Source organism: Panulirus ornatus, chromosome 25 (assembly GCF_036320965.1).
Source record: "Panulirus ornatus isolate Po-2019 chromosome 25, ASM3632096v1, whole genome shotgun sequence".
Taxonomy (NCBI): domain Eukaryota; kingdom Metazoa; phylum Arthropoda; class Malacostraca; order Decapoda; family Palinuridae; genus Panulirus; species Panulirus ornatus.
The window spans coordinates 15780707-15806848 of NC_092248.1; the positions used below are offsets into that span (position 1 = coordinate 15780707).

General features: G+C 40.4%; 2 protein-coding genes across 8 annotated transcripts in view; one reads left to right on the forward strand and one right to left on the reverse strand.

Annotated features, from left to right (window-relative positions):
• Positions 1-21461, reverse strand: part of LOC139757308 (DNA repair protein XRCC2-like) — a 42525-nt gene extending 21064 nt beyond the window's left edge. The window contains exons 1-2 of one of the 5 annotated variants that reach the window (XM_071677705.1): positions 21294-21461; positions 20798-20883 (exon numbers count right to left, since the gene is read on the reverse strand). The gene's annotated coding sequence lies outside the window, so the exon portion shown is untranslated. Of the gene's footprint in view, positions 1-20797; positions 21149-21293 lie in introns of those variants that run through there. The other 4 variants (XM_071677703.1, XM_071677704.1, XM_071677706.1 and 1 more) reach the window with 4 other exon arrangements.
• A 45-nt stretch (positions 21462-21506) lies between these two features.
• The window catches only part of LOC139757306 (uncharacterized), a 100178-nt gene continuing 95542 nt past the window's right edge, over positions 21507-26142 (forward strand). Inside the window, exon 1 of one of the 3 annotated variants that reach the window (XR_011714592.1) lies at positions 21507-21663. The gene's annotated coding sequence lies outside the window, so the exon portion shown is untranslated. The remainder of the gene's footprint in view (positions 21664-26142) is intronic. The other 2 variants (XM_071677692.1, XM_071677693.1) reach the window with 2 other exon arrangements.

Sequence of the window (26142 nt, forward strand, 5' to 3'; positions counted from 1 at the left end):
TGATTTGGGTGAGAAACTGCAGAAGTTGGTGACTGAGTGACATAAAGTGTGTGAAAGATGAAAGCTGAGAGTAAAAGTGATTAAGAGCAATGTTATTGGGGTCAGTAGCTTTGAGGGACAAGTTAGCTGGGAGGTAAGTTTGAATGAAGAAAAACTGGGGGAAGTGAAGTGTTTTAGATATCTGGGAGTGGACTTAGCAGCAAATGGAACCTTGGAAGTGGAAGTTAGTCACAGAGAGGGGGAGGGGGCAAAGGTTCTGGCAGCCTTGAAAAATGTGTGGAAGGAGAGAACATTAACTGAGAGAGCAAAAATGAGTATGTTTGATAGACTAGTGGTTCCAACAATGTCATATGGTTGTGAGGCATGAGACAGGATTGTGCAGAGGGTAAATGTGTTGGAAATGAAATGTTTGTTTGAGGACAATATGTGGTGTGAGGTGGTTTGATCGAGTAAGGAATGATAAGGTAAGAGAGATGCATGGTAATAAAGAGTGTGGTTGAGAGAGCAGAAGAGGGTGTGTTGAAATGGTTTGGCCACATGGAGAGAATGAGTGATGAAAAATTGACAAAGAGGATATATGTGTCAGAGGTAGAGGGAATGAGGAGAAGCAGGCAACCAAACTGGAGGGAGAAGGATGGAGTGAAATAGATTTTGAGTGATTGGGACCTCAACATACAGGAGGGTGAAAGGCATGCAAGAAATGGAGTGAATTGGAGTGATGTGGTATACCGGGGTCGACATGCTGTCAGTGGATTGAACCAGGGCATGTGAAGCATCTGGAGTAAACCATGGAAAGTGTTGTGGGGCCTGGATGTGAAAATGGAGCTGTGGTTTGGGTGCATTACACACGACAGCTAGAGACTGAGTTGAACAAATGTGGCCTTTTTTGTCTTTTCCTAGCGCTATACTGTGGGGGAATGCCATTTCATGTGTGGCAAAGGGAATGGATAAAGGCAGCAAGTATGAATATGTACATGTGTATATATGTATATGTCTGCGTATGTATATGTGTGTATATGAGAAATGTATAGGTATGTATATGTGCATGTGTATATGCATGTGTATGTGTGGGTGGGTTGGGCCATTCTTTTGTCTATTTCCTTGCACTACCTCGCTAATGCAGGAGACAGCGATTAAGTATAATAAAAAAATTATGAAGATTTGTAGCTGTATCAGCACAAGGCACTAAAAAGTGCAGGAGTAAGGCCTATGTGTTGAGTTGGCATCATACATGCTTAAGGATACAGAGCTAAAACCATCCCAAATGTGAGAGCAATACTCCATACAAGGACAAATCAATCCCTTGTATGAACAAAGCAACTATTCAGAAAATAAGAAGTTTCAACACCTAAACAGGACACCCAGTTTCTTAGAAGCAGACTTAGCTATTCCTGTAATGTGGGGTTTCCAAGAAAGAAAGGAGTAATACCAAGTAAGTTTCATGAATCAAGAGGTTTAATTGCAGAACCCTCAAAGGAGAGGTGAGAGTTGTGAGGAGTGTTCAACAGAGAGATGGGTAGAAATTGGGTCTTAGAGGCATTAAACTTAACAAGATTTTGTCTACCCCACTGAGATATTCTGTCCAACTCTGAGTTTACTGAAGAAGTTGTGTCAAGACGAGATTCAGATCGAGGAGAGCAGAGGGAGCAAAATTGAAGGATGTGGATGAATGCAGTGTTGTCATCAGTTGAGTGCAATGGATTATTTGTGGAGGTGGGGGGGGAAATCACTGAAAAAAGGAGAAAAAGTGTAGGGAACAGGACAGAACCTTGAGGAACAACACTGTTGATGGAGAAAGGGGGGGGGGGGAGAGATCCATCAACAACATAGAGATAGATCAGCCAAAGAGGAAGCTAGATATGAAGGAGCAAAGTGAGGGAGGGAAGAGAGGAACTTAAAGATGAGACCCCAATGCTACACCCTGTCAAAAGCCTCAGATATGTCACCCGCAACTACACAACTCCCCAAAATCTTTATATGATAACCAGACATTAGTAAGATAGGAAAGAATATCACCAGTGGATCTTGCCTTACAGAAGACATACTGGTGATCAGGGAGAAGACTGATTTTTGAAGTGTTTAAGGATATGGGAGTTGAGGAAGGACTCAAAAACTTTGGAAATGGTAGATGCCAAAGCAATGGGACAATAGTTAGAGGGGTCAGAACAGTTTTGTTTTTAAGCAGAAACGAAACAGACGAGCAAGCACAGGTGCAAATTCAGAGGCACACTCTACCAGTACCTGAGGATGGATGCCATCAGGACCATAAGCCTTGCTTATGTCCAGAGAAAGAGGGGCTTTTCGGACAGTCCGAAAAGAGATTGCAGGAAGTGGCACAGGATTAGTAAGAGGAGCAACAGGGGGTGAAGGAATGTTAAGAGTCATCCAAGGTGAATTTAGAGGAGAAATGGGAACCAGAGTTGCTTTGTCAATGGGAGAGACAACTATAATACCGTCAGAACAGAAAAGTGAAGGAAAGGTAGAGTGACAGAAGTTGTTATAGATGCCCTTAGCAAAAGACTAGAAAGACCTATCAGTGGATGACGAGGAGATGCTATCACACTTCCTCTGAATACAGGAATGCTTCATCTCACGGATATGTGCTTGCAGCGATTACAGGCAGTGATAAAAGTTGAATAGGAGCCAAAGGAGAGTTTTCCCTAATATGCCTGATCCCTTGTCTGAATGGCCTCAGAACAAGACTGGTTGAACCATGGATTGAATGAAGAAGTCGTCTTGGAGGAGGAGGGGATAAATGCTTCCATTCCAGCAAGAATAACCTCTGTTATGTGTCTGGCAGAGAAAGAAGCATCACCACATAAGAGACAGTAATTTACCCAAGGAAAGTCAGAAAAGAGATTATGTAAGTTATTCCAGTCAGTATTGTTCAGGTGCCAGTATTTATGCTTTGAAGGGGCTGCTGGAGGGGTAGGTGCCATTAGAATAGATACTGTTCATTCTGCAACCACCCAAACACAAAACTCAGTGCATGTGTTTACATCCAGTGGATCTGTGTGCCTCACATAGATTTATGTCTGGAAGAGTCGAGGGGTGGAGTGAGGTGACCAAACCTGAGACGCATACATTAATCTATCATTGGCTTAATGTAAGATGTGAACAGTTTGCTGAATATTTCTATATCCTGGCAATTAAGTAAAATTACAGCATTTGTCAGCATACTATCAACTATTCTCCTAATGCAGGACTCTTACATGAAGTTAAGGATGATAATCACTCCCAGATCCCTCTGAAATTCTGAGTCATGCAATTGTTTTTTTCTAAATAACATTCATAAAAAGCCTTCTTTCACTGTGCCCCATCCTCAATACTATGTATTTACCATACATCACACCAACCCTGTAGTTTATGTACCTTTAAAGTTAAATTGATCTTCTTTACTTTTTACTTACCTCATGACCTTGCCATCATCTACTGATATATTTAGGTTGGAATCCAAGTCTTCTGACAAGTTATTCACATCGATTAATAAAAGCAACAGCTGCAGAGCAATATCCTGCAGCATGCTACTGGTGACCATCTATTCCGTGAAGGCTCCTATGATGTGTGTCTCTTGTTCCCTTCAACTATGATCATCTTGTCTATGCATTAACATTTTACCCATTCTTCACTTTTGTCTAATGAAAATCTAAGAATTTCACAACACATGACCTCCTTTCTGTGAAACTCTTGTTTCTTATCTAAATAGTTTATGTTTTTTAAGAACTTATCCATTTGCTTTCTATTTATCTTTTCCAGTACTTTACAGACTGTGCTTATCTGGGAGACCAGTCCACTGATCTGCACGTACTCCTGGCCTAATCTTTTTTGACTGGTATGATGCTTACCCTATTCCATCACCTTGGAACTTTACCATTCTCAAGCAACATCTCGAAAAACGTTTCAAGTAAAATATCAGTTGTAGCTGCACACATCTTGCACACACATATGGAAAAATTTTATCTGGACCATGAGTCTTACATAGGACAAAACATTTCAGTAATCTGCTAACATTTTTTCTAGAATTTCAGTGCTTTCCAAGACCTTTGCATACAATCTTACCAATGTCAAAGCTAAAGAATATTCCGCTGGGAAAACACTTATGAGCTTGTCATTCAGTTCTAACATATTTACACAATTCACCACAACTCTTTTCTCCACATTCTTTTGCTTTATTAATTGCTCTTTTAATGATGAAGTTTCACCTTGTGAATTTATGAAAAAGTTTTGGATTGTTCCCAGCCTTCTCCACAATATCCTTTTCAATGTTTCTTTGTTCCTCTATTTTGAATTGTTATATGCATTTCATTTCTAACAACTGTTGACAGGGTAAGGTGACTCCTAACTTCTTCAAAGCACTCTGTGAAGGTTTTTCAATTATGTCCTACATTTAAGAAAACCTTCTTTAATCTCTGTATGTATTTGAGGATAAAGATACCTGTAAGTGTTGTCACACTTCACCTGCTTGTGGCTACACTGTAAGTGAAAAATCACCTTCAGTGATGAAAAGGAGTACAATCTCATTGCAAAAGTCCTCACTCCAATGGAGTCCAAATTTTCCCTGTCACTGGAAAAAGTTCAGCCTTGAAGCTGTATGAACCCCTTCAGAGAAAGGGGTCCTGGGGTTATGTAATAATAAATCATAAAAGGTACCCATGCTCCTTATCCTTCACTGCAAATCTTACAAACCTTTCCATCACAATGCCCTGGATCCTGGCGACTAAACTCCATTTCCTAATCTATTTAACCAAAGAAACTGTTGAAGTCTGCTTAATTTCCATAATTATATTTCTGAGTCCAGTTTCATCTTTACTTTTTTCTCTTCCTCATTTACAACATAATCAAAGTCATGAATTACATGATCACTTTTTGAAAATGGTGTCCCATACATTCTCAATTTCCATGTTACTATGTATAAAGAAGACATTTCAAACTGATGGTGTATCAGTCTCTCTGATCCTACTGGACTCAGTAACAAGCTAGTATAGAAAATTTTCTTGTATACACCCAAAGAACTTGTGACACCATTACTTACAGTATCCCAGTCTACCTTATGTTACTGAAATTGCCCATCATAAGCACTGTATCGAGCTCTGAGCAGTGCATATCTTACTGTTTTTTGTACCATCTTGGCTGTCCCTTCATTATCACCACCTGTGTATTCCTTCTTGTTTGTTAAAATTCTTTGGGGAATTGTATGCTATCAACACCACTATGGAATTCCTTTCTGCAGTTCTCCCATTATATACCGTTTCAAGTATTGCCTGAAATCTACTTATCATGAGGGTCAATTCTCTTCCTCCTTTATCTTTTGTATCCCTTCTTGCTATCAAGTATCCCTTTAGACAAAACAGATAACATCTTTCTTTATGAAGTTTTGTATCCACACCACCAGCAACATTAAGTGCATTTGCTATAAAAATTCATCCTTGAATTCGAAGGTCTGTACCATTTACTAGTCCATCTACATTGGTATATATTACTTTCAGTATGACATTGCCACACTCAACATTCCTTTTCTCTCTGCCTTACTGGCAGGGCTGTTCAGTCCCTTTGCTTCATTCAATGTCTCTCATTCTTTGCCTTTTGACCATCTATATTCCCTTGCTCTATCACCCCCGATTATGACTTTGCTGAATGCTACATTGTTTCCAAGTTTGTTAGCCTGACTGAATACATTTAGCTAAATATCCCCAAATCAAATGTAATAATTACTGATGTTTCCCTTATATCTTTACTGTATCTCATCTTTTATCATAAAAATTGAGTTTGATACATTAATAGCCTCCAGCAGTCCTTCCTTCACTGCTTTCTTTGTCTAGAACATGATCTTTTAATTCAAAACTCATCAGTATTTCATGTCTACAAACTTCCTGCTTTACTAATCTTCTTAGTTTTTGTGCCACCCACTTTTTTGCTAAATCCTTTCATGTAGGCATATTATCCTTGATGTCTCTGGCTTTCTCTGAAGTCTCCTACTTCCACCTCCCATACCATAAATTTCCTCAGCTGTTCTGTCAGAACCAGTGCATGTTAATCTCTCTACAGCTTCATTTAATTCCCCATTCAACACTTAAATTTATCACACCATCATTCTTTATGCTTTGTCTCTGTTTAACAGTACCAAAACTTGTGCCTACACTTCCATTACCCATCTTCTACTATCAACAGTCAGTGTGCTACTCCTCCTCCCCATCTTCTATTACCAACAGTCAATGCATATTGTGTTATGGGCATTTTCTTTTGTCTAACAATTCTAAGGTATCTTGAAAAGATCTTTCTAATCCTTTTTGCTTTTCACTTATTGCATCTCCTTTCCTATAATCATTATAATTTCTTTTGAATTCCCCTCAACTGATCTGGTTCATTTATCACATCTTTCTTTCATATGGTTAAAGTCCTGAATCCCCTCAACTGATATGATACTCTAAGTCTCTTTAACTACATTTATCAATTCCCTAATTTCCTGCCTGATCCAAGCCTTCATTACCTTATCTCCTTCAAATGTTATATCCTCAGGCCCAGTTCCTCAATATTTCGAATGATTTTCACAGCAAATAGTCTCAGCTTTGTCTTTTATTTCTCCATTGATTCCCCCCCCCCCAACAATGCTAGACCCAAGTAACCCTATTCCCCTTGTCTCCTTAGTCATAAATCCGTTTCTGATCTATCAATCATTCAAAATTCTTCTCTATCAAGTATGTTTGATGGCCGAGCTTAGCACTAGCCTGGTCTGACTGGCAGGTCTGACTTTCTTTGCCTTGAACTACAGATCCCTGTTCGCCTAGCACATGCAATGATGGACCTTAATTTGTTTTCTCAAATGTCTAAGAATAATGACAGTTAAGTGTGATTCATGGTTCAAAATAAAATCCATTCCCCCAAAAATCTGAATCTAGCTTATGCACATTGGCCAGAAGAGTTGCCTAACTATAGATCCCTGTTTGCCTAGCACATGCAATGATGGACCTTAATTTGTTTTCTCAAATGTCTAAGAATAATGACAGTTAAGTGTGATTCATGGTTCAAAATAAAATCCATTCCCCCAAAAATCTGAATCTAGCTTATGCACATTGGCCAGAAGAGTTGCCTAACTATTCATATAAAATACTTATTTTTCACTCACTGTCACAAACATCATTAGCATTGCTTTCATCAACCCTATATAATATTCCTCAGCTGAAATTACTAGTCGAGTGTTACAAGAAGAGAAGATTCACTTATATCACCCCATCTCTCAATCTTGTATATGAACCATATCTTTACACAAACACACACTGACACACACACACACACACATACACACACACCTCCATGGTGTATTGGTTAGCATTACTAACCATGGGTCACCTGGGATCAAACCTACATAGGTTAGAATCCATGTCACAGCAGCTAATCCATGGTTCACCCAGATGCACATCCTCCTTTAGAGGTTGATCAACAAAATGGGCACTTGGATTAAGCAAGGTGTGTGTGTGTGTGTGTGTGTGTGTGTGTGTGTGTGTGTTCATACATAGAAATAGATATGTCTGTTTTCCTGACACTACCTCAATGAAGCAGGGGATAGCAATTCTGTTTTCCTGTGGAGTGGGGTAGAGCCAGGAATGGATGAAGGCAAGCGAGCATGAATATATACATGAGTATGTGCTTGTATATGTATGTACATGATATATGTATGTGCATATGTAGGCATTTATATAAATTATTTATTTATTTATTTTCCTTTGTCGCTGTCTCCGGGTTAGAAAGGTAGCGCAAGGAAACAGACGAAAGAATGGCCCAACACACCCACATACACATGTATATACCTACACATCCACACACGCAAATATACATACCTATACATCTCAATGTACAAATATATATGCACACAGACATATACATATATACACATGTACATAATTGATACTGTCTGCCTTTATTTATTCCATCGCCACCCTGCCACACATGGAATAACAACCCCCTCCCCCCTTATGTGTGCGAGGTAGTGCTAGGAAAGGACAACAAAGGCCACATTCATTCACACTCAGTCTCTAGCTGTCATGTAATAATGCACTGAAACCACAGCTCCCTTTCCACATCCAGGCCCCACACAACTTTCCAAGGTTTACCCCAGACGCTTCACATGCCCTGGTTCAACCCATTGACAGCATGTCGACCCCGGTATACCACATCGTTCCAATTCACTCTATTCCTTGCACGCCTTTCACCCTCCTGCATGTTCAGGCCCCGATCACTCAAAATCTTTTTCACTCCATCTTTCCACCTCCAATTTGGTCTCCCACTTCTCGTTCCCTCTACCTCCGACACATATATCCTCTCGGTCAATCTTTCCTCACTCATTCTCAACATGTGACCAAACAATTTCAAAACACCCTCTTCTGGTCTCTCAACCACACTCTTTTTATTTCCACACACCTCTCTTACCCTTACATTACTTACTCGATCAAACCACCTCACACCACATATAGTCCTCAAACATCTCATTTCCAGCACATCCACCCTCCTGCGCACAACTCTATCCATAGCCCAGGCCTCGCAACCATACAACATTGTTGGAACCACTACTCCTTCAAACATATCCATTTTTGCTTTCCGAGATAATGTTCTCGACTTCCACAAATTCTTCAATGCTCCCAGAATTTTTGCCCCCTCCCCCACCCTATGATTCATTTCCGCTTCCATGGTTTCATCCGCTGCCAGATCCACTCCCAGATATCTAAAACACTTTACTTCCTCCAGTTTTTCTCCATTCAAACTTACCTCCCAATTGACTTGACCCTCAACCCTACTGTACCAAATAACCTTGCTCTTATTCACATTTAATCTTAACTTTCTTCTTTCACACACTTTACCAAACTCAGTCACCAGCTTCTGCAGTTTCTCACATGAATCAGCCACCAGCGCTGTATCATCAGCGAACAACAACTGACTCACTTCCCTAGTTCTCTCATCCACAACAGACTGCATACTTGCCCCTCTTTCCAAAACTCTTGCATTTACCTCCCTAACAACCCCATCCATAAACAAATCAAACAACCATGGAGACATCACACACCCCTGCCGCAAACCTACATTCACTGAGAACCAATCACTTTCCTCTCTTCCTACACATACACATGCCTTACATCCTTGATAAAAACTTTTCACTGCTTCTAACAACTTGCCTCCCACACCATATATTCTTAATACCTTCCACAGAGCATCTCTATCAACTCTATCATATGCCTTCTCCAGATCCATAAATGCTACATACAAATCCATTTGCTTTTCTAAGTATTTCTCACATACATTCTTCAAAGTAAACACCTGATCCAAACATCCTCCACTGCTTCAGAAACCTCACTGCTCTTCCCCAATCTGATGCTCTGTACATGCCTTCACCCTCTCAATCAATACCCTCCCATATAATTTACCAGGAATACTCAACAAACTTATACCTCTGTAATCTGAGCACTCACTTTTATCCCCTTTGCCTTTGTACAACGGCACTATGTAAGCATTCCGCCAATCCTCAGGCACCTCACCATGAGTCATACATACATTAAATAACCTTACCATCCAGTCAACAATACAATCACCCCCTTTCTTAATAAATTCCACGGCAATACCATCCAAACCTGCTGCCTTGCTGGCTTTCATCTTCCGCAAAGCTTTTGCTACCTCTTCTCTGTTTACCAAATCATTTTCCCTAACCCTCTCATTTTGCACACCACCTTGACCAAAACACCCTATATCTGCCACTCGATCATCAAACACATTCAACAAACCTTCAAAATACTCACTCCATCTCTTTCTCACATCACCACTACTTGTTATCACCTCCCCATTAGCCCCCTTCACTGAAGTTCCCATTTGTTCCCTTGTCTTATGCACTTTATTTACCTCCTTCCAAAACATCTTTATATTCTCACTAAAATTTAATAATACTCTCTCACCCGAACTCTCATTTGCCCTCTTTTTCAACTCTTGCACCTTCCTCTTGACTTTCTGCCTCTTTCTTTCATACATCTCCAACTCATTTGCATTATTTCCCTGCAAAAATTATCCAAATGCCTCTCTCTTCTCTTTCACTAATAATCTTACTTCTTCATTTCACCACTCACTACCCTTTCTAATCTGCCCACCTCCCACGCTTCTCATGACACAAGCATCTTTTGCGCAATCCATCACTGCTTCCCTAAATACATCCCATTCCTCCCCCACTCCCCTTACCTCCTTTGTTCTCACCTTTTTCCATTTTGTATTCAGTCTCTCCTGGCACTTTCTCACACATGTCTCCTTCCCAAGCTCACTTCTCTCACCACTCTCTTCACCCCAGCATTCTCTCTTTTATTTTCTGAAAACCCCTACAAATCTTCACCTTCGCCTCCACAAGATAATGATCAGACATCCCTCCAGTTGCACCTCTCAACACATTAACATCCAAAAGTCTCTCTTTCACGTGCCTATCAATTAACACGTATTCCAATAATGCTCTCTGGCCATCTCTCCTACTTACATACGTATACTTATATATATCTCGCTTTTTAAACCAGGTATTCCCAATCACCAGTACTTTTTCAGCACATAAATCTACAAGCTCTTCACCATTTCCATTTACAACACTGAACACCCCATGTATACCTATTATTCCCTCAACTGCCATATTACTCACCTTTGCATTCAAATCACCCATCACTATAACCCGGTCTTGTGCATCAAAACCACTAACACACTCCTTCAGCTGCTCCCAAAACACTTGCCTCTCATGATCTTTCTTCTCATGCCCAGGTGCATATGCACCAATAATCACCCATCTCTCTCCATCAACTTTCAGTTTTACCTATATCAATCTAGAGTTTACTTTCTTACACTCTATCACATACTCCCACCACTCCTGTTTCAGGAATAGTGCTACTCCTTCCCTTGCTCTTGTCCTCTCACTAACCCCTGAATTACTCCCAAGACATTCCCAAACCACCCTCCCCTTTACCCTTGAGCTTCGTTTCACTCAGAGCCAAAACATCCAGGTTCCTTTCCTCAAACATACTACCTTGGTTACATCCACACACATTTAGACACCCCAATCTGAGCCTTCGAGGAGGATGAGCACTCCCCGCGTGACTCCTTCTGTTTCCCCTTTTAGAAAGTTAAAATACAAGGAGGGGAGGGTTTCTGGCCCCCCGCTCCCGTCCCCTTTAGTCGCCTTCTACGATACGTGAGGAATGCGTGGGAAGTATTCTTTCTCCCCTATCCCCAGGGATATATATATGTATATATATATATATATATATATATATATATATATATATATATATATATATATATATATATATATATATATATATATATATTTTTTTTTTTTTATACTTTGTCGCTGTCTCCCGCGTTTGCGAGGTAGCACAAGGAAACAGACGAAAGAAATGGCCCAACCCACCCCCCATACACATGTATATACATACGTCCACACACGCAAATATACATACCTACACAGCTTTCCATGGTTTTCCCCAGACGCTTCACATGCCTTGATTCAATCCACTGACAGCACGTCAACCCCGGTATACCACATCGCTCCAATTCACTCTATTCCTTGCCCTCCTTTCACCCTCCTGCATGTTCAGGCCCCGATCACACAAAATCCTTTTCACTCCATCTTTCCACCTCCAATTTGGTCTCCCTCTTCTCCTCGTTCCCTCCACCTCCGACACATATATCCTCTTGGTCAATCTTTCCTCACTCATTCTCTCCATGTGCCCAAACCACTTCAAAACACCCTCCTCTGCTCTCTCAACCACGCTCTTTTTATTTCCACACATCTCTCTTACCCTTACGTTACTCACTCGATCAAACCACCTCACACCACACATTGTCCTCAAACATCTCATTTCCAGCACATCCATCCTCCTGCGCACAACTCTATCCATAGCCCACGCCTCGCAACCATACAACATTGTTGGAACCACTATTCCTTCAAACATACCCATTTTTGCTTTCCGAGATAATGTTCTCGACTTCCACACATTCTTCAAGGCCCCCAGAATTTTCGCCCCCTCCTCCACCCTATGATCCACTTCCGCTTCCATGGTTCCATCCGCTGCCAGATCCACTCCCAGATATCTAAAACACTTCACTTCCTCCAGCCTCTCACCATTCAAACTCACCTCCCAATTGACTTGACCCTCAACCCTACTGTACCTAATAACCTTGCTCTTATTGACATTTACTCTTAACTTTCTTCTTCCACACACTTTACCAAACTCAGTCACCAGCTTCTGCAGTTTCTCACATGAATCAGCCACCAGCGCTGTATCATCAGCGAACAACAACTGACTCACTTCCCAAGCTCTCTCTTCCCCAACAGACTTCATACTTGCCCCTCTTTCCAAAACTCTTGCATTTACCTCCCTAACAACCCCATCCATAAACAAATTAAACAACCATGGAGACATCACACACCCCTGCCGCAAACCTACATTCACTGAGAACCAATCACTTTCCTCTCTTCCTACACGTACACATGCCTTACATCCTCGATAAAAACTTTTCACTGCTTCTAACAACTTGCCTCCCACACCATATATTCTTAATACCTTCCACAGAGCATCTCTATCAACTCTATCATATGCCTTCTCCAGATCCATAAATGCTACATACAAATCCATTTGCTTTTCTAAGTATTTCTCACATACATTCTTCAAAGCAAACACCTGATCCACACATCCTCTACCACTTCTGAAACCACACTGCTCTTCCCCAATCTGATGCTCTGTACATGCCTTCACCCTCTCAATCAATACCCTCCCATATAATTTACCAGGAATACTCAACAAACTTATACCTCTGTAATTTGAGCACTCACTCTTATCCCCTTTGCCTTTGTACAATGGCACTATGCAAGCATTCCGCCAATCCTCAGGCACCTCACCATGAGTCATACATACATTAAATAACCTTACCAACCAGTCAACAATACAGTCACCCCCTTTTTTAATAAATTCCACTGCAATACCATCCAAACCTGCTGCCTTGCCGGCTTTCATCTTCCGCAAAGCTTTTACTACCTCTTCTCTGTTTACCAAATCATTTTCCCTAACCCTCTCACTTTGCACACCACCTCGACCCAAACACCCTATATCTGCCACTCTGTCATCAGACACATTCAACAAACCTTCAAAATACTCATTCCATCTCCTTCTCACATCACCACTACTTGTTATCACCTCCCCATTTACGCCCTTTACTGAAGTTCCCATTTGCTCCCTTGTCTTACGCACCCTATTTACCTCCTTCCAGAACATCTTTTTATTCTCCCTAAAATTTACTGATAGTCTCTCACCCCAACTCTCATTTGCCCTTTTTTTCACCTCTTGCACCTTTCTCTTGACCTCCTGTCTCTTTCTTTTATACTTCTCCCACTCAATTGCATTTTTTCCCTGCAAAAATCGTCCAAATGCCTCTCTCTTCTCTTTCACTAATACTCTTACTTCTTCATCCCACCACTCACTACCCTTTCTAAACAGCCCACCTCCCACTCTTCTCATGCCACAAGCATCTTTTGCGCAATCCATCACTGATTCCCTAAATACATCCCATTCCTCCCCCACTCCCCTTACTTCCATTGTTCTCACCTTTTTCCATTCTGTACACAGTCTCTCCTGATACTTCTTCACACAGGTCTCCTTCCCAAGCTCACTTACTCTCACCACCTTCTTTACCCCAACATTCACTCTTCTTTTCTGAAAACCCATACTAATCTTCACCTTAGCCTCCACAAGATAATGATCAGACATCCCTCCAGTTGCACCTCTCAGCACATTGACATCCAAAAGTCTCTCTTTCGCACGCCTGTCCATTAACACGTAATCCAATAACGCTCTCTGGCCATCTCTCCTACTTACATAAGTATACTTATGTATATCTCGCTTTTTAAACCAGGTATTCCCAATCATCAGTCCTTTTTCAGCACATAAATCTACAAGCTTTTCACCATTTCCATTTACAACACTGAACACCCCATGCATACCAATTATTCCCTCAACTGCCACATTACTCACCTTTGCATTCAAATCACCCATCACTATAACCCGGTCTCGTGCATCAAAACCGCTAACACACTCATTTAGCTGCTCCCAAAACACTTGCCTCTCATGATCTTTCTTCTCATGCCCAGGTGCATATGCACCAATAATCACCCACCTCTCTCCATCAACTTTCAATTTTACCCATATTAATCGAGAATTTACTTTCTTACATTCTATGACATACTCCCACAACTCCTGTTTCAGGAGTATTGCTACTCCTTCCCTTGCTCTTGTCCTCTCACTAACCCCTGACTTCACTCCCCAGACATTTCCAAACCACTCTTCCCCTTTACCCTTGAGCTTCGTTTCACTCAGAGCCAAAACATCCAGGTTCCTTTCCTCAAACATACTACCTATCTCTCCTTTTTTCACATCTTGGTTACATCCACACACATTTAGGCACCCCACTCTGAGCCTTCGAGGAGGATGAGCACTCCCCGCGTGACTCCTTCTTCTGTTTCCCATTTTAGAAAGTTAATACAAGGAGGGGAGGATTTCCGGCCCCCCGCTCCCGTCCCCTCTAGTCGCTTTCTACGACACGCGAGGAATACGTGGGAAGTATTCTTTCACCCCTATCCCCAGGGATAATATACATATATAAACACACACACACACACACACACACACACACACGCACACACACACACACACCCACACATACATATATATACATATGAAAAATGTAAGAAACAATTTAGAAAACAAACTTTTAGCTTGAAATGAATGAAAAAATGAACGTTACATAATGGTTCAACCTCTGGTTATGGAAAAGGAAATGTACAATTTATTCACACAAACGTCAATAGCAGTTCTCATCAATTTCACCACTGAATCAATAAGCTTCAATGTCTAAGCTACATATATATATATCATCTATTTTATATATTTTGCTTTGTCGCTGTCTCCAGCGTTTGCGAGGTAGCGGAAGGAAACAGACAAAAGAAATGGCCCAACCCACCCACATACACATGTATATACATACACGTCCACACACAGCACATATACATACCTATACATCTTGATGTATACATATATATACATACACACACAGACATATACATATATACCCATGTACATAACTCATACTGTCTGTCCTTATTTATTCCCATCGCCACCCCGTCACACATGGAATAACAACACCCTCCCCCCCATGTGTGCCAGGTAGCGCTAGGAAAAGACAACAAAGGCCACATTCGTTCACACTCAGTCTCTAGCTGTCATGTAAAAATGCACTGAAACCACAGCTCCCTTTCCACATCCAGGCCCCACAGAACTTTCCATGGTTTACCCCAGATGCTTCAATGCCCTGGTTCAACCCATTGACAGCACATCAATCCTGGTATACCACATCATTCCAATTCACTCTATTTCTTGCACGCCTTTCACCCTCCTGCATGTTCAGGCCCCGATCACTCAAAATCTTTTTCACTTCATCTTTCCACCTCCAATTTGGTTTCCCACTTCTCCTTGTTCCATCCACCTCTGACACATATATCCTTTTGGTCAATCTTTCCTCACTCATTCTCTCCATGTGACCAAACCATTTCAAAACACCCTCTTCTGCTCTCTCAACCACACTCTTTTTATTACAACACATTTCTCTTACCGTATTACTACTTACTCGATCAAACCACCTCACACCACATATCGTCCTCAAACATCTCATTTCCAGCACATCCACCCTCCTGCGCACAACTCTATCCATAGCCCACGCCTCGCAACCATACAACGTTGTTGGAACCACTATTCCTTCAAACATACCCATTTTTGCTTTCCGAGATAATGTTCTCGACTTCCACACATTCTTCAACGCTCCCAGAATATTCGCCCCCTCCCCCACCCTATGATTCAATTCTGCTTCCATGGTTCCATCCGCTGCCAAATCCACTCCCAGATATCTAAAACATTCCACTTCCTCCAGTTTTTCTCCATTCAAACTTACCTCCCAATATACTTGACCCTCAACCCTACTGTACTTTATTCACACTTACTCTCAACTTTCTTCTTTCACACACTTTACCAAACTCAGTCACTAGCTTCAGCAGTTTCTCACATGAATCAGCTAACAGCGCTGTATCGTCAGCGAACAACAACTGACTCACTTCCCAAGCTATCTCATCCACAACAGACTGCATACTTGCCCTTCTTTCCAAAGCTCTTGCATTCACCTCCCTAACAACCCCATCCATAAACAAATTAATCAACCATGCAGACATCATACACCCCTGCCGCAAACCTACATTCACGGAGAACCAATCACTTTCCTCTCTTCCTACATGTACACGTGCCTTACATCCTCGATAAAAACTTTTCACTGCTTCTAAGAACTTGCCTCCCACACCATATATTCTTAATACCTTCCACAGAGCATCTCTATCAACTCTATCATATGCCTTCTCCAGATCCATAAATGCTACATACAAATCCATTTGTTTTTCTAAATATTTCTCACATACATTCTTCAGAGCAAACATCTGATCTGCACATCCTCTACCACTTCTGAAACCACACTGCTCTTCCCTAATCTAATGCTCTGTACATGCCTTCACCCTCTCAATCAAAACCCTCCCATATAATTTCCCAGGAATACTCAAGAAACTTATACCTCTGTAATTTGAACACTCAACTTTTTCCCTTTTGCCTTTGTACAATGGCACTATGCATGCATTTCACCAATCCTCAGGCACTTCACCATGAGGCATACATACATTAAATATCCTTACCAACCAGTCAACAATCCAGTCACCCCTTTTTCAATAAATACCACTCCAATACCATCCTAACCCGCCACCTTGCCGGCTTTCATCTTCCGAAAAGCTTTCACTAACTTTTCCCTGTTTACCAAATCATTCTCACTAACCCTCTCACTTTGCACACTATCTCGACCAAAACACCCTATATCTGCCACTCTGTCATCTAACACATTCAATAAACCTTTAAAATTCACACTTCATCTCCTTCTTACATCACCACTACTTGTTATTATGTCCCCTTTAGCCACCTTCACCGATGTTCCCATTTGTTCTCATCTTATGCATTTTATTTACCTCCTTTCAAAACATCTTTTTATTCTCCCTTAAATTTAATGATAATCTCTCACTGCAACTCTCATTTGCCCTCCTTTTCAACTCTTGCACTTTTCTCTTGACCTCCTGCCTCTTTCATACATCTCACACTATTTCCCTGCAAAAATCATCCAAATGCCTCTCTCTTCTCTTTCATATCCACATATATGTATATAAACACCCATACATGCACATATACATACATACACATATACATATCACATACAAAAATATTCATACATATACATACATATACACAGACATATGCATACATACACATGTATATATTCATACTTGCTTGCCTTCATCCATTCCTGTCACTACTCCAACCCACAGGAAACAGCATCGCTACCCTCTACTTCAGTGAGGTAGCTCCAAGAAAACAGACAACAAAGGCCATATTCACTCACACTCAGTCTCTAGCTGTCATGAGTAATGTATCGAAACCACAGCTTCCTATCCACATCTAGGTCTCACAGACCTTTCCATGGTTTACCGTTGATGTTTCACATGCCCTGTTTCAGTCCATTGACAGCACGTTGACCCCTGTATACCACATCGTTCCAATTCACTCTATTCCTTGCACGCCTCTCACTCTCCTGTATTTTCAGGCCCCGATCACTAAAAATCTTTTTCACTCCATCCTTCCACCTTCAATATGGTCTCCAACTTCTTGTTCCCTCCACCTCTGACACATATATCCTCTCTGTCAATCTTTCCTCGCTCATTCCCTCCATATGACCAAACTATTTCAATATACCCTCTTCTGCACTCTCAACCACACTATTCATTTCCACAAATCCCTCTTACCCTTTCGTTATTTACTTGATCAAACCATCTCACACTACATATTGTCTTCAAACATTCTATTTGCAACACATCCACCCTCCTCCATACAACCTTATCCATAGTCCATGCCTTGCAACCATATAATATTATTGGAACTACTACTCCTTAAAACATACCCATAGCACACAGACACACACTGCAGCTTAAAGGAGACACTCATTAACTGAATAATCCCAAGAGGAGGATGAATAGATGGAGTTGGCTGTGGGCCAACTGACACATCCAGGATTTGAACCCGAGCTGGACCATACGTGGACCAGTCACTAATGTTAACCACCACACCAAAGATGCTCATAAAAATTAAATGACTGATGGGCTAACTAAGCTTCAGACCTACTGAGTGACATGGCCTTTTAAGACTATCAACATCAAGACATAACAACAAGCCAAAAAATCTTTAGACACCTTGAAGACACCATACTATACAATACACTCTCAACATGTATATATGTCCCAACTGTGTAACTAGCAATTTGCAGTGTTTGGGAAGGGAGATTTACACTCTTGAGGTCCCATCTCTTGTCTCTTACCAACCATCATACAACTTTTAAAATTTCTGTCTGCCGACCCCATTTACTATTTCTTCATAACAGACCTATTTACTATTTCTTCATAACAGAGTATTCCATTCATCCATCACTCCTACACTGTAAACTTACATATTCACATTTTCTAACAAGCTTGCTTCATTTCCTACTGTGTCATCCGGTGGTTTTAGTCCTACATCTCTCAAAGAATTGTTCACTACCTATGTCATCAACCTGGCTTAAAAACTTTAAGGTTGTGATCAGGTCAACCCTCACAATTCTTACTTCAGCAATGGGCAAATGTAAGACCTCTTGCCTCTCCTAGCAAAATATGCAGCTCTTATGTTTGCTGCCTTCTCCTGAACCTTCTGTAATAACTCTCTATGTTCCTTTAAGTGCAGAAACCTTACCCATGAACCTGAATACAGTTCCAATTATATACAAACATACAGTTAGTCTCCTGAACTGTTCTCCTAAGGTGGAAATCTACCAACAGGTTAGGGACAATGTCAATATTCTAAGTCTCTCGAGACAGATTCCTACAGCTTATCTCCTGCCAGTAACACTGGAATGAATTATCATCAAATGCAGCAATACAAAGACTATGAATATGTTTACAAATCAGTTAAGACAAATTTCTCTTCAGTTATGTCAGGTACAGTATCCTCAGCATGAATTCATCGATAAAATATACATATACATCAATTCCTTTTTCTCATTCCAGAACCTACAAATATACTGTAGTGCAGCAGAGGGTGGAATAGTGTAGCATTATTTTAGGCAGGATTTTCACTTCTATTCTGGCCAGTTAAATTCCTTGCAGGTTTACTTCAAAAATGCATGGTTTTCATTCTATTTACTTTCCTGCTGGCTATTGATGCCAGGGGAAGTGAAGAGTATACTTACTGTCCTATCCTTACCGTATCATTTGGATTGAAAACAGCAACAGACATAAGTAAATTATAAAAAGATAAACAACACGGACCACTGGATAATTTGTCCTTTTGTTAAGTCAGTTGTCTTTCTCATGTACTCTCTCCCTCTCTAAATGAAAGCAAATATGCGGCTACTCATATTTTGGTATATGTAACAACAAAACAGAGAGGATGATTTAAGCTAACAGCTAAATAGTACAGATCATATAACTTAACATGCAATAAAAGTCTTGGAAAAGTGAAAAAAAGATACATGTCAAAACAAGATCAAGAAGAGTTCCAAAAACAAAGGTCGAATCTTCACATATGAAATCTTGATGAAAGGATAGAGGAAGAAAACTGCTTTTAAGATTTTGTAAATATGTGATAAAGTAAAACACAAAAGGCAAGACTAGCACATACTATTCACCACAGGAAAAATCTAGTTATGAAGAATAAGCTGTGTGAATCTAAGTGTAGTTAAGTAATATGTCTGACAAGAAGAGGCCAATGTTTGTGAAAAGACTGTCCATGAGTGGGTAAGGCAAAAAGAAAAGACAGCTATTTAAGCCCAAGGAGAGAAACTTGACATACACTCACTATGCAGCCATCACTAGCACTCCCAATACCTAGGCAAGTAGTAATGGGAATATGCCTTCCTGGCAAGTGGCTGTCTTTCAACTATTAACAAATACATCATGATCTGCAACTGTTATCAATAGCAATCCTAATGACTAGCACTAGAGAAAATAATCATTCACAATTCAAAGCTAACAGTGATGTGAGGGAATATACAAAAGTAGAAAAATAAAAAAAAATGAAAATACCCAAATCATGCTCAAAAGCATTTATCATTTCTACAAGGATTAAATTACAACTACAAAAAGAGAATCACAAAATTCATGAGTAATGGAGTTAAAACTTAAATCGGCTTTCTACCAAGGTACGATAAGGTGCATTTAGCTTCGGTGGAGGTAACACTATTATAACAAATGTCATATCTAACGCATTTTCTCTGATATTTAAAACTTTCCTAACTTTGTGGGAAAACACATGATCTTTGGACACGGAAATCACTTTCCTAAACACAGTTTGGTACTTTAACAGCTTTGATCCATATCACTAGTAGCTCTGGGGTATGGCTATCTATGCTTTAAGTGCTTCATATAATATGTTGTGATTACAAAAAATACTCACGAATTATGATTTGGTGAATTAAATTTTACTAAACAATAATAAATGATGTGAATCATTATGCTTATCAAAGACAATGCGATATTTATTAAGGTTGGTAATACACTTGCAAAATGTAAAATGAACTTATAAAAGTCTCACTTAACTGCATGTAATAACAGATATGATAGTAAAAAGATACCAACCTTATATACATCTGACTCGTGCATCCGCTGTTGTCTACTAACAGCAGCCGCCACACTCTTAATGCAGTTTCATATGTCGTATATTTCTATTAATCAGTAAAGATAATGATCAATCTTGATTTTTGTAGGCCTTCCTAATAAGTGTATTACTCACTTTTACTTTTCTTAACCACAAAGGTAACAGGATATATTAGTCACCTTATCAAATAAGTCAACAAAAATTATGCTCCAAATATTACTCTACGGTTATTTTGGTCATGACAAGTAAGTATATAACGGACTTAAACATTAGTAATAACGGCTTTCCTAAGATAATGACGATGAGGAAATAAATTTCCTAAGATAATGACGATGAGAAAATAAACTGATAGATTACCCAAAATTCTCATTTCTAGTATAAACAAATTTCCTTATTTTCCAAAAAAAAGTAATCATTAGGACAAGTGTCAAAATTATGTCACCTCTGTGGTGGCCTTAAACTAAACTATACAATTACCCGAGTTGTTTGTGTTCCACTTTTAACCATTTCTTCGCTGTTTCTTCTTCAGAAGTTTAGAGCACAATCCCGTGAGAATTGTCAAAAACAGCTTAAAATCTAATTGGCCTGTACCAAAGATTATGTAGGGAAGATAGGAAGACACCACAAAATCGCCTTCGCATAGACGGCCGTTAAGTAGAGTTATATGGGAACAATAGATGGCAACTCTGTCTTCTGTTTATTTACGTCGATGATGTCACATGCTGGGCCCGAGAAACCCAGTGATTGATAACATGTAATCTAAAGATCTCCCATGAATTATACGGAATCATACACAAAAAGAACACACTGAATCTGTAACCAACACGTTCCTTAAGGACAGGATGAGGTATGTATTATATATGTGAAAATTGGCCAATGATGGAATCAATAGGAAGCTGGGCAGGTTATCATTATTTTATATCACCTGATAGTTTCAGTATTTTCATGGCAATAAAGTACATCATAGTAAATCAGTTGTTTCTGTCTTGGATGTGAATAGTTTTGTTTTATTATTAGCATATACCCTTAGTGGATTAATGCAAAGGCATGAGGCACTGAAAAATAAAACGAGCAGGTAACGAGAAGTGCAAGGATATGTAGCCATCACTTTCCTGATTCAAATCATACTGGGAAGAAGGGTATCTCCAGACTAAGTGGAGATGTATCCCAACATTCACTTCGGTAAGATTAAGAAAAAGGCATGAAAAAGTGGGATTTGTGAGGCATTCATTTCTCTCTGCACATTTCCTTTTTGTGTTATGGTTTGCAATAAAGGAATTGTGTAAGATTTTTTTCAGATTAGATTGTTTAATCATCAGGACACACTGATTCCTCCATTCCTAAATTATGACATGAAGTAAAAGTTTTTATATGATAACATGCCATTTATTTGATTTATTGAAACCTTACTGATTGGTGCTGCAAAAGTTTTTATATTCTTTGATAACTATATCTCTATATCTTAATGGTCAACAAAACTATCTACATTCTTTGAGGGGATCCCCCTCCCAGAGAGTACTTTGAAAAATATTAATCCTGTCAACATTTATTTATCTTTTGAAAAGTCTACATGGGTCACTAATCCCCCGTGTATGTTGATAATGATGCAGGGCTCCTTAGTGCTGCCTTATTTTCAAATTTTGCCTCTTTTAATATATGCCACAACTTTCCTACAAGTACACAAGTAAATGACATGTAGATTATCAATGATATATCTCTTATTCATGATTATCCTTGTATCATGTATGTTGTGAATGTCTCTTTTGCTAACAGAATGTAAATAGGTACAATATATTTTAATTTATTTTTTTTTTTTTTGCTGCTGTCTCCCGCGTTTGCGAGGTAGCGCAAGGAAACAGACGAAAGAAATGGCCCAACCCACCCCCATACACATGTATATACATACGTCCCCACACACATATATACATACCTACACAGCTTTCCATGGTATACCCCAGACGCTTCACATGCCCTGATTCAATCCACTGACAGCACGTCAACCCCGGTATACCACATCGCTCCAATTCACTCTATTCCTTGCCCTCCTTTCACCCTCCTGCATGTTCAGGCCCCGATCACACAAAATCTTTTTCACTCCATCTTTCCACCTCCAATTTGGTCTCCCTCTTCTCCTCGTTCCCTCCACCTCCGACACATATATCCTCTTGGTCAATCTTTCCTCATTCATTCTCTCCATGTGCCCAAACCATTTCAAAACACCTTCTTCTGCTCTCTCAACCACGCTCTTTTTATTTCCACACATCTCTCTTACCCTTACGTTACTTACTCGATCAAACCATCTCACACCACACATTGTCCTCAAACATCTCATTTCCAGCACATCCATCCTCCTGCGCACAACTCTATCCATAGCCCACGCCTCGCAACCATACAACATTGTTGGAACCACTATTCCTTCAAACATACCCATCTTTGCTTTCCGAGATAATGTTCTCGACTTCCACACATTCTTCAAGGCTCCCAGAATTTTCGCCCCCTCCCCCACCCTATGATCCACTTCCGCTTCCATGGTTCCATCCGCTGCCAGATCCACTCCCAGATATCTAAAACACTTCACTTCCTCCAGTTTTTCTCCATTCAAACTCACCTCCCAATTGACTTGACCCTCAACCCTACTGTACCTAATAACCTTGCTCTTATTCACATTTACTCTTAACTTTCTTCTTTCACACACTTTACCAAACTCAGTCACCAGCTTCTGCAGTTTCTCACATGAATCAGCCACCAGCACTGTATCATCAGCGAACAACAACTGACTCACTTCCCAAGCTCTCTCATCCCCAACAGACTTCATACTTGCCCCTCTTTCCAAAACTCTGTCGCTGTCTCCCGCATTAGCGAGGTAGTGCAATGAAACATATGAAAGAATGACCCAAACCACCAACATACACATGTATACACATACACGTCTACACATGCACATATTCGAACCTATACATTTCAACATATACATACACAGACATATACATATATACACCTGTACATAATTCGTACCTCCTGACTTCATTCATTCCTGTCGCCACCCCGCCACACATGGAATGACCCCCCCACCCCCTGCAAGTGTGTGAAGTAATGCTAGGAAAAGACAGCAAAGGCCACATTCGTTCACACTCAGTCTCTAGCTGTCATGTATAATGCACCGAAACCACAGCTCCCTTTCCATAACAGGGCCCCACAAAACTTTCCATAGTTTACCCCAGACACTTCACATTCCCTGGTTCAATCCATTGATAGCACGTCGACCCCGATATATCACATTGTTCCAGTTCACTCTATTCCTTGCACACCTTTCACCTTCCTGCATGCTCAGGCCTTGATCGGTCAAAATCTTTTTCACTCCATCCTTCCACCTCCAATTTGGTCTCCAACTTCACCTCGTTCCCTCCACCTTTGACACATATATCCTCTTTGTCAATCTTTCCTCATTCATTCTCTCCATGTGACCAAACCATTTCAGAACACCATCTTCTGTTCTCTCAGCCACACTCTTTTTATTACCACACATCTTTCTTAACCTTTCATTACTTACTCGATCAAACCACCTCACACCACATATTGTTCTCAAACATTTCATTTCCAACACATCCTCCCTCCTCCACACAACCCTTTCTATAGCCCATGCCTTGCAACCATATAACATTGTTGGAACCACTATGCCTTCAAACATAACCATTTTTGCTTTCTGAGATAATGTTCTCGCCTTCCACACATTTTTCAACGCTCCCAGAACTTTCACCCCCTCCCCCACCTATGACTCACCTCCACTTCCGTGGTTCCATCCACTGCCAAAGCCACTCCCAGATATCTAAAACACTTTACTTCCTCCAGTTTTCTCCATTCAAACTTACCTCCCAGTTGACTTGTCCCTCAACACTACTGTTCCTAATAACCTTGCCCTATTCACATTTACTCTCAGCTTTCTTCTTTCGCACACTTTACCAAGCTCAGTCACCAGCTTCTGCAGTTTCTCACCTGAATCAGCCACCAGCAGTGTATCATCTGTGAACAACAGCTGACTCACTTCCCACTCCCTCTTATCCACAACAGCCTACATACTTGCCCCTCTCTCCAAAACTCTTGCATTCACCTCCCTAACAACCCTATCCATAAACAAATTAAATACCATGGCGACATCACGCACCCGTACTGCAAACAGACATTCACTGAGAACCAATCATTTTCCTCTCTTCCTACTCATACACATGCCTTACATCCTTGATAAAAACTTTTCACTGTTTCTAGCAACTTGCTTCCCACACCATATATTTTTAATACCTTCCACAGAGCATCTGTATCAACTCTTATCATATCCCTTCTCCAGATCCATAAATGCTACATACAAATACATTTGCTTTTCTAAGGATTTTTCACATACATTCTTCAGAGCAAACACCTGATCCACACATCCTATACCACCTCTGAAACCACACTGCTCTACCCCTATCTGATTCTCTTTACATACCCTCACCCTCTCAATCAATACCTTCCCATATAATTTCCCTGGAATGCTTAACAAACTTATACCTCTATAATTTGAACACTCACCTTTATCCCCTTTCCCTTTGTACAATGGCACTATGCAAGCATTCTGCCAATCCTCAGGCACTTCACCATGAGCCATGCCTACATTAGATATCCTTACCAACCAGCCAACAACACAGTCACCTCCTTTTATAATAAATTCCACTGCAATACCATCGAAACCCGCTGTCTTGCTGCCTTTCATCTTCCGCAAAGCCTTCACTACCTCTTCTGTATTTACCAAATCATTTTCCCTAACCCTCTCACTTCACACACCACCTCAACCAGAACACCCCATACCTGTCACTCTGTCATTTAACACATTCAGCAGACCTTCAAAATACTCACTTAAGCTCCTTGTTACATCGCCACTACTCGTTATTACCTTCCCATTAGCCCCCTTCATCGATGTTCCCATTTGTTCTCTTGTCTTACGCACTATATTTACCTCCTTCCAAAACATCTTTTTATTCTCCCTAGAATTTAATGATACTCTTTTACCCCAACTCTCATTTGTTCTCTTTTTCACCTCATGCTCCTTTCTCTTGACCTCCTGCCTCTTTCTTTTATACATCTCACATTCATTTGCACTATTTACCTGCAAAAGTCATCTAAATGCCTCTCTCTTCTCTTTCACTAATAATCTTACTTCTTCATCCCATCACTCACTACCCTTTCTAATCTGCCCATATCCCATGCTTCTTTTGCTACAAGCATCTTTTGCGCAAGCCATCACTTCTTCCCTAAATACATCCCATTCCTCCCTCACTCCCCTTACGTCCTT